We start from the raw sequence: 10,025 nt of genomic DNA, 5'->3' as shown, positions 1-10,025 counted from the left end.
CCGCGCCCTTCTGTGTGTCGTCCGATGCCACCAGACACACCGGCACTGCCTTATCTTCGTTGCCGTAGGTTTTCTTTACTGTAATCGTTTCTGAGTTGTAAATGCACCGCTCCTGTAAGGACGTCATAATACGATTGCCTGCTCGTTGCTGCGCGCTGCGGAGAAGCCTGAATGCCCAGATTACTTTATTCGCTGATTACGTCATCATTTTAAATGCTTCCCACATTCAATTCCTTAATTTCGTCGAATTCTAAAAACTGTCCATTTGGCAATTAAAAGTGTCGCGAAAAATTTACATTTATTTAAGGTATTTTACGCTATATCTTGGACTACACCGACAAATGCGCAATATATTACTATGTATGACTTTAATGTCTTATTAGATAATATTAATATATAGCTAAGCTTGTAGTGTCACCATATATCCTGATTTTTTCTATCTTCTTCGATCAATAATATTTCTGATCGAGGATATAATACGTATTTGTGCATGCATAAATAAATAAATGGAATAAAACTAACTTCTTATAACATATATGTTGAAAATGTTTCTTCATTTCTGGAGTTTGACATGTTCCAGCCCTCATTAACTAAAATACCGAGATCAATGAAACTGACATGCACTGGGATAAGCGTTCTAAATGTCTCCTAATTTCTGGAGTTTGATATGGTTTAGGCCTCCATAACTTAAATAGCAGGATCCAAAGCAACAGCTTACTTGCCATGCTTCATTATCAATTATTGGAAATTTTCGCGAGGACTATATTTAGTTCCTCTTGCTCCATCCTGCTTCCTTCCATCTGTTTAGTGTAGAGATGTGTCTCACTCTTGGTCACACTTAAAGTAGGCGTTTCTCGCCACTCCTCCTTTTTTCTTTATATCAAAGGTTGAACAAATAAAACAACATCGAATTTGATCGGACCGAGCAAGAGCCAAAGGGTGCTCCCCGGATGCTTTCTTTCTTTGTCTTTCTTTTTGTGACAGGACAGCAGTTTTTCTCCGCCACGAAACCAGACCGCTTGTTCCACGCTTTTAACACCGAAAAATAAAATTAAAATCTGTCTAAGGAGTTTTAGGCAAGGCTCTCGCCAGGAAAGAGAAATTCAAGTCTTTCGGCGGCCCCTTTTATGCCTAAACTTCTGCTCCAGGAAAGAGGGCCTCGCTCCAGTTGCTGATGGAAGACTTTAACTCGTCTAGTTGCTTTTCTTTTCCTTTTTTTTTTTTTTTTTGTTAAGGGGTATAAAGGGTATGGCGACACACGTCTACTGCAATGCGGTATTGTGCTGAGGAACACCTAAGAGAACTGCAAGTATTTCGGAGAAGACTGCTTAGTGGAACGCTTTATGCAACATAGCCGAGAGTGGAAAGTCTCCGGCTCAGGTAACACCGAGGCCGTTGTCGAAGGGCGCATTGTTTCGTAGCACAAAATTTTCTTACCTATTAGGGAATGCACTTCTCGTGAGGTAATACTTCACAGGCGAAGTTAACATCCAGTTTTGTAAACAGCTGCTAGTTTCTGCCAGACAGCTAGAGCTTGTTCTCATCCATCAATGCGAGAAAAAAAAATGATGTGGAGGCTACGTGCCGTTATCTTTCAAAGCTAAGCTGTAATCACTTCGTGTTTCATCACAACGTAATACAGAAATACCAGGTAAGTGTCTGGGAACAAGCCCTGCGCGAAATATCAAGCAGAACTCTTGTTTGGGCTAGTTGGTACATGTTGTCTTTGTCCTCGTCCGTCGCGCCGTATTATTTTTGAACTAAGCGAAATATCACAAAGTGCTTTAAAGCGCCTTGCTCCCATTTCCTGCGCTCGATTTGTGACTTTTTTCGTTTTTTCAGTTGATCTGGGAGTTAAAATCCGGCGAAGATCAACTTCACGGAGCTTTACTGCTTCATAAAAACCAAGACCCTCACGCTTCTAAACTGACAGATATTTGAAGCTGCTGCAGAGAAAAGGATCCTCAAAATGGGAATTCCGTGTGTAAGCGCGGAAGGCTCTGCTTACACATTCGACCATTGCTGACAGCAGCATTCTGTTCTCATGTGCCGTAAGCCTAAGGCCGACATAAGCGATGCGACCCTACAGTAGCCGCGACATACCGAACAACCAAAAATAGGCCGTTTGAATTTCCCCACCTCAACCGAAATGTTGATTTGCAGTTCATGTCACCTCTGCCTTCTCTTATCATGTAACAAACGATGGACGACATATCACCCACACACGCCGCCAAGGGCGTTTTTACATCGCGCGGAAAGAAGGCAACGCTACGCTAAAGCCCAACAACATGGCCAAATAAGCCCGTTTGATAATCTAGATAAATGACGATACACTTTTGTGATGGCGCCAAACAATCGCCAGAACAAATAATGTGCAGGCATGTCACAAACAGCGAGGTCCTCGATTAGGCAGTCATTTCATGGTGTAAGGTATATTGGTTGCATGTGGCAACTGTAGCTGCTAAAATACTCGGAACAGAAATTCTGAGGAAGCTGATGACGCAGGACCTCTGTTGATTACTACGTTATACTCCCGCCAAACAGCTAGAGCCTACGTTATTCCCGTTTGCTGAGAGTAGAAGCTTCACCCATACTGCTCGAAGTATGCGAGAGTTGTAATCTTCAAATTTTATGATACTTAGTTGTTCAAGTATCCATTCGTAACGCGCTACAAAAAAGGCTGCACAGAAGACGAAAATGGATTAGTTTTCAGTACCTAAGGGCTCTCTTTAACTTAAGTTTGATGGTGCGCTCAAATCGGCGATCAGAAGCGCTCTTCGAATCCGCAACGAGGCAAGATGTGTAGGGAATCTGGGGACGTGGCAGTCGAGTCCTACCTCGGTGTCTGAATCCAAATCATCCATTCAAATATGCTCTTTGGTTCCCAGGAGCAAGAATACTTGCTCCTGATAGGTGACTGGAATTTACAATATATACGAGTGTATGGTTATCTAAAACTTGAGCATCCCTATGTCTGAAAAAAAAATGTCTGGCAGCAGCGTCGACAATAGTTTTTAAGCTTCGTAGCGTCGAAAAAAAATAACATGCGTGACCCTGGCACGTGACATGTGGCGTAACCTGGCACTGATTGGTTGGAATCGCTCTGGCGTGTAAAACGTGCTGCATGACGAATAAGAGTAACGCTCACTCGTAAATGCCGCGCGAATCACGCTGATCGTCTGAGCACCTTCGCAGTCCGTCCTCATCGCAGTGCAGCTGCTACGGACAGCAATCGATTCGGCAACCTCGGGCTCAGCAATCGAATGCCGCAGTCGTTGAGACAAGCACGTACTGCACCAAACGATGCGTGAGTGACCTGTAGCACCCTCGATGACCACGGCGTCCAGTGTGCGGCACTTATCCCGACGCCAAATACCCAAAATGCAGTGTTTCCAGATATAGATGCAGTTGGGATGCCCAATTTCCTCCACTAGCCAGAATACCCACTCGAAGGGAGACGAAGAAATGTCGATGCATGAAATTTGGCTGTACATTAAAGAAGCCGATATCGTCGAAATTTGTCCGGAGCTCACCATTACAGCGTCATACAAAGCCTCAAGCATTGCTTTTTACATGTAAAACTCGAAGTCTTACACTGAGAAGAGCTGCGCAGCGTCTTTTGTTTAAAATATTTGCAAGCTCCTAGTCAGAGGTATTGATCCTCTGCATCATCAAGCGTGCGTGCGTGCGTGCGTGCGTGTGTGTGTGCGTGCGTGTGTGTGTGTGTGTGTGTGTGTGTGTGTGTGTGTGTGTGTGTGTGTGTGTGTGTGTGTGTGTGTGTGTGTGTGTGTGTGTGTGTGCGTGCGTGCGTGCGTGCGTGTGTGTGTGTGTGTGTGTGCGTGCGTGCGTGTGGGTGTGTGTGTGTGTGTGCGTGCGTGTGTGTGTGTGTGTGTGTGTGTGTGTGCGCGTGCGTGCGTGCGTGTGTGTGTGTGTGCGTGCGTGCGTGCGTGCGTGTGTGTGTGTGTGTGTGTGTGTGTGTGTGTGTGTGTGTGTGTGTGTGTGTGTGTGTGTGTGTGTGTGTGTGTGTGTGTGTGTGTGTGTGTGTGTGTGTGTGTGTGTGTGTGTGTGTGTGTGTGTGTGTGTGTGTGTGTGTGTGTGTGTGTGTGTGTGTGTGTGTGTGTGTGTGTGTGTGTGTGTGTGTGTGTGTGTGTGTGTGTGTGTGTGTGTGTGTGTGTGTGTGTGTGTGTGTGTGTGTGTGTGTGTGTGTGTGTGTGTGTGTGTGTGTGTGTGTGTGTGTGTGTGTGTGTGTGTGTGTGTGTGTGTGTGTGTGTTCACTTATTTGACCCCAATATAATCCCGGTCCGAGACAAGAGATGCTAAGCTTCCGAAAATTTTAAATGACTAACACATCAGAATCTATGCAATGAGCACTACAAGGATTGTGTAATAATTATGTGCTTATAAGATGCACATGACACTACGATTCCGCCAAAAAGCGAAATTATTTGAGGTGTAATAATTCCGACCGACAGCAGCTCACGCAACACGTCGCAGAAGTAGACGAAGTGGAGCCGGGAGCCTGGTGGACCTTTGACAGCTGGTTCCAGGGATACTCAGTCACTCAGTACTCAATCATCGCCTACCGTCCTGAAGTTGCAATAAACGCCTTACTCATGACGAAGGTGTCTCGGTCGTCGTCCCAGTCCTCGTAAAGGTTCTCATCCCGGAACTTCGAAACCGCACGTTGGGCTCCTGCCATGCCCCCCCACCCTTCGCCCCAGCCCCCGACGACTTGTATCAATTTAACGTGATGCCTTTAGGCTTGTGCAATGCCCGAGCCACCTTCGAAAGAATGGTGGATAATATTCTCTGTGGGTCTTTGTTACCTTGATGACAGTAGTTTTCTAGAAAGATTTCCCTTCCCTCCTCCCACGCCTTCAGCGCGTACTGACGTGTCTTACTGAAGACGGCCTACAACTCAACTTGAAGAAATGTTACTTTGCCGCTACTAAGCTGGCGATATGTGGCCATGTCATATCCAAGGATAGCGTTCTACCGGACCCTACCGTCCCAGGCCGCACGATGCCGCCAAACCTCCCATAGCATTCACGCTAGGTAACCACCCCATTCCCTGAGTCTCTAAGATTCGCATCTTGGGCCTCATAATTCACTCCCAAAGCACGCACGGCGACCCCATTCAAGCTCTCCAGGCACAAGTCCAGCAAGCGACCCGATCATCCGGCGCGTGGCGAAACGGTGCGCGGGTCTGCTAGACCGGAACACACTCCGCCTCACCCAAGCCTACATCACGAACCGCACGGAGTATGCATTTCCCTACCTCCCTTTAAACCAAAAAGAGCAGGACTGCATCAATGCGCTTCTCAGGAGCTGCAAGAAGGTAGCCCGCCGTCTAACCCCCAGCACCTCAACCACCCGGTACGCACAATACGTTTGAGGAGCTGGCAGCAGCCACCCTAACAGCACAGCTGACTCGACTGTCGGTACCACGGTGTCGGTACCGTGGCAGGCCGCGCTCTGCTCTCTCAGCTAAGCATAAGCCCGATTACTTATCCTACCCAGGAAGTCCCTTACCTCGAGACTTACGTTCCCATCTCATAATCCCTCCTATTCCCTGAGTACGACGGGGAACGCTGGGGAGCCAGCGCCAAAGCTCTGTGCAAGGAGTACGGCGACAGTTCGGAGGTACCCTGCGTGTACGTGGCAGAGCACTCGCCGGTATCACGCATGGACCTCGCCGTCGCTAACAATCAGGACCGATTACTCGTATCAGGCTACATCACCACAGACTCCTCTGAAATTGCAGAGGAGGCAGCCATTGGGCTCGCTCTAATCCCCACCTCTGGAACCAAAATTCTCTCCGACTCAAGATCCGCCCTATCCAATTTTGTCAGTGGACTGGTATCCTGCACCACGGCTCAGCTTCTACGCTCTTGGCACCCCACAAACCCTGTAACCCTCATCTGGATCCCCGCACACGCAGGCCTCAAGGGTAACAAAGAGGTCTGTTTTCCTCGCCCTTGGTCTCACTTTCCGGGCAGGAGTGCTACCCCCTCCGCCAGTCCAGGAGCATCTGCTTACCTTCAAAAATATCCTTACTTACTACCGAGATAACCGGCGTTTTTACGCACCGCCGGCTCCCTTACCCTAACCGAAGCCTCCCGCTGGCGCCGATTCCAGGCGCTTACTGCTCCCTACCATATTCTCATTCATGCCCGATACTCCGATCAGTCGCTCTCCTCCTGGAAGCATTGCGGAAACCCGGGAGACTTTCTTCACGTCCTCCTCACATGTCCTACCTTCTCACAACCTCCATCCCCAACCACGGCGGAGTCATACTGGGAGACCCTCCTGGCCAGCTTCATTGCTAGAGAACAGCGCTGGGTCATCACCAATGGGAGTGATAACAAAACATCGTTTTTTTTTTTCGTTCAGCGTAAAGAAACCCTTCATTTCTAATCTAAATACCATTAAATTTGGGGAAATACGTCCTTAACATCAAAAAGCTTTTTTCTACAGCAGAAGAATGCAGTGTGCGCTATGAATTATTACTTCTCCAAATGACGCACATACTCAGCTTTCTTTAGTATCGTTCATTTACAGCTGGCACCTACTTTCTATCATGGCATTGTACTGAAGCGCGTCATTACCAGGAAGATATAAAGCGATAATCTGGGGGAAATTATTCGCATTAAGAACTAATTCTAGCACTTAAAACACACGTCACAGAAAAGCAAGATACGTTCATAATGCTCGTGCTAACTACAGTAATGAAATGTTTCGTCACTCGCTGTAACCTTTACTAAACTTAGTAGAAAATAATTGTAAACTTGTGTATTTTGTGAGTACACATTTTTTGCTTTCCAGTGTTTAGTTATGCTTTCTTGCCGTTTGCAATTTATTTTAACTTTAAATTTTCACGCCTTATAGAGCGCCACTTCTATAGGGGTACAGACCAAGTTGACCCGAATTCATCTGGCTTTTCGTTGCCCTCCATTCATCTGTAAAACTACGATGGCGCTGAATGTTACTATTAGGAGTGTTTAATAAGTCTGGGCAGGAATATGGGGCTGAATGTGCGCCACGTACTTATACAGTATGTTGCTCAACTCTTAAGGCGGGAGTCTATCGTGACAGGCGCAGCGACGATGTGGGGCGATGGTGAAAACTTTTACTAAATGAAAAACGTGTTAGAGTCACCGGGTGCCTTAGGCAGCCATTGGAAGCCATTGGCTGCCGATGTGAGGCGGTAAGTATTGTGGAGGTAGAAGTATGCGCGGACAACGGATACAACGAAGCCATGAATCGCCGAACGTCGCAAGTAAATGTCTCGTTGAAGAACAGAGAAAATAAAGTTGACTAAGCTGAGCCGTCTCTGTACGTATACAGAAGTTCACTGAGTTCTTAATCCTCTTCCCTGTAGCCAATGCATGCATCATTGTATCTGTAGGATACGCTGGTTCCAGATGTCACACGGCGCACACGGCGCGACGCTTAATCACACGTCGATCAAGACCGGCACACAAACCTGTCCTACGCCCATCGTATAACGCACTCCGAAATTGTCCGCGATAATAATATATAATGATAATATAATTATAATGATGTCATGCGTACTTCGTGCGCCGCTCATAACAAGATGTAAAGAAATTACCGCGCAGCCCAATGACAGGCATTAACCAGGCCTTGCGAAATACTCCAGGATTGTGCGAAAAGACGCATCAAAAAAGCTTCAAACACCGTCGGGCCATTTTAAATCGACCATAAATTGCGATACGGCTAGAGACTTCCGTTTTGGGAGAAATTAACCCTCTCCAATTCTACTGGCGGAAACATTTTGCTTCCTCAGCGGAAAGACAGAAAGTGCGGACTGCCACTACGTCTTGTAGAAGGAGGTACGCTTTCCATCGCTACATCTATCGCTACTTATTAAAAGGCTCTTTCGTCAGCTGCAATCCGGGACACCTTTCAAAGGCGCTCTATAAAAACAAGAACACGATCAAGAGCTCTGCTGCAAAGATCATCGCAAAGACAACGAATAAGAAGCCGAGACATGTGGCATACAATGGGTAAACCTTGAACACTGAGTACTGAGCACTTGGAAACATTGCGTCAGAAAAGGTTATCCCACTGGCCGACACAGTCGCTGAAATATACGTGCTGTCAATAGCGATGTCATAGTTTAATAATGGCCAGAAGGGAGCGACAAATAACAGCAATTTTTGACGGAGAGAGCGTCAACGTTTCTGCGGTGTTTGAAAACAAACAAGAATGTAAAGCGACAGCCATGGCCACTTACACTCACAGCAAGTTAAGCTAGGAAAGAAAGGAACAATTCGAAAGTAGATAAGAAAATAAAGCAAGCATCTTATAGTGATTCTCCTCTAATAAAAACAAATAATTCTAGTTTTTTTTTATATACTATTTTTTGTTGTTTCCCTTTACACACAGGTTGTCCATAGAACGAAAGAAACAAAAACCGAACGCCTCTTATAGGCTGACTTGTGAACGTCTTGTCCTCGAAGGCGATCGACGAAATTAAAAACAACGACAAGTCCAAGCAGCATGCTGTACAGAATGTGCTGACAGCAAGCTCTCACAGGAAAGAACGCTGCATTCGCCGCCTCGTAAGACAGGGCAGCTGAGGAAATTAAAAGGAGGTGCAGCAAGGCTGTTTTCGCAGGGTTCATGGCTGACACCGGACGGAACGAATGACTTGGCGTGCCAACGACCGAACACTATCGACCGCAGCGGCCATCGCCTTTGCCGCAACTCGCCTGACTAATCGAGCCATCTAATCCCACCCGAACGCCAATACCTGCCACGCGCTTGGCGACTAGAATGGTGTTGTAACGCGACTTGTGCTTTCTCCGCTAAAGCTATCAATGCCGCCTACGCTACTAGTGTGCTCCGTGGTTAGCGGAAGTTCAGTTTTCCAACGCTTTGCCAAGAACGGACCGAAGTAATGATCTCCTTTGTTCAATAATGGGACTGCTCATTCTTCACTGTCATACGCGCTCGTTTTTCACAATAGCCCAGCTTCAGTGGCTCGGAAGAAATAAGGCCAAGGTTACGTGTGCTATGCACCAAGTAGCGGTCGGCGAGAAAATGAAACTGTAACATCTACCAGTCTATACGCAGCGGTCTCAGTCGAGATGCGGCTTAACAGCACGAGCCCTCACTGCCTCCACAGTCTGATTACATGCTTCATAGTACTGCATCACCTATATACGGCCATGCCATAAGAGAGAGAAAATAAAACTAACAAGCCGCGATGGGATGGATGAATGGTTGAAAATGTATTAGGAGTATCTCCTCTGAAGTGTGTGTGTGTGTGGGAAGGGAGGGGGGGGGGGGGGGGGACAGCACGTTGGTATGAGTTTTCAGGAAGCCCATCATTAATTTATGAAAGGCAGTTTCTGACAGGTAGGCGAAAATGACTACTTTTGTGGCATACTCATAAGCAGTAAGATTGAAAGTTGGGCGAGTTGAACCTTGTAGCGCTCGTGCTGTGTCCTTCTACTCCTTGGTCCTAGTTTTTTGCGCTACCTTCAAAATGATACTCATAAGCACTGTCGGCGGATATCAGAAAAAAAAAACGAAATATGTTAAGCATAGTTGGAGGATATCAGAAAAATAAAGTGAACTATGTTAACCTGTAACCAGGTTTAGAGACTTCTAATTTAGTTAATGTTTTAGGTATTCCAAACGCACTCCTAGTTTTTATTAAGGATTTGAACTTAGCTATAGCAACAACCATTTCATTTTTTTTTTATTTTGTAAAATTGATTACCGTTCATACAGTAAGCTGTGCACACAGGGCGACACCTAGCTGTGCTCATCTCTCCATGCCACATGTGTGACGTGACATTTACCGCCGAGTCTCGGTTGCAGCAGCAACAATAACCATCTGTAAGTCTCCCAGAATTTGTTAGCAGACAGAGTGACGGCAGGCTGCTAGTGCGAACTGTGTGTGAAAGGTTAGTGATCTGATTATGCAAGGCACTCCAGTGTTGCTACACTCCCGTGCAATAAAGAAAAAGAAAAGCGCTTGTGTGGCCAAGGAT

Source organism: Amblyomma maculatum, chromosome 6 (assembly GCF_055883805.1).
Source record: "Amblyomma maculatum isolate TAMU_Amacu chromosome 6, ASM5588380v1, whole genome shotgun sequence".
Taxonomy (NCBI): domain Eukaryota; kingdom Metazoa; phylum Arthropoda; class Arachnida; order Ixodida; family Ixodidae; genus Amblyomma; species Amblyomma maculatum.
Note: the sequence above shows the minus strand (reverse complement) of the source record.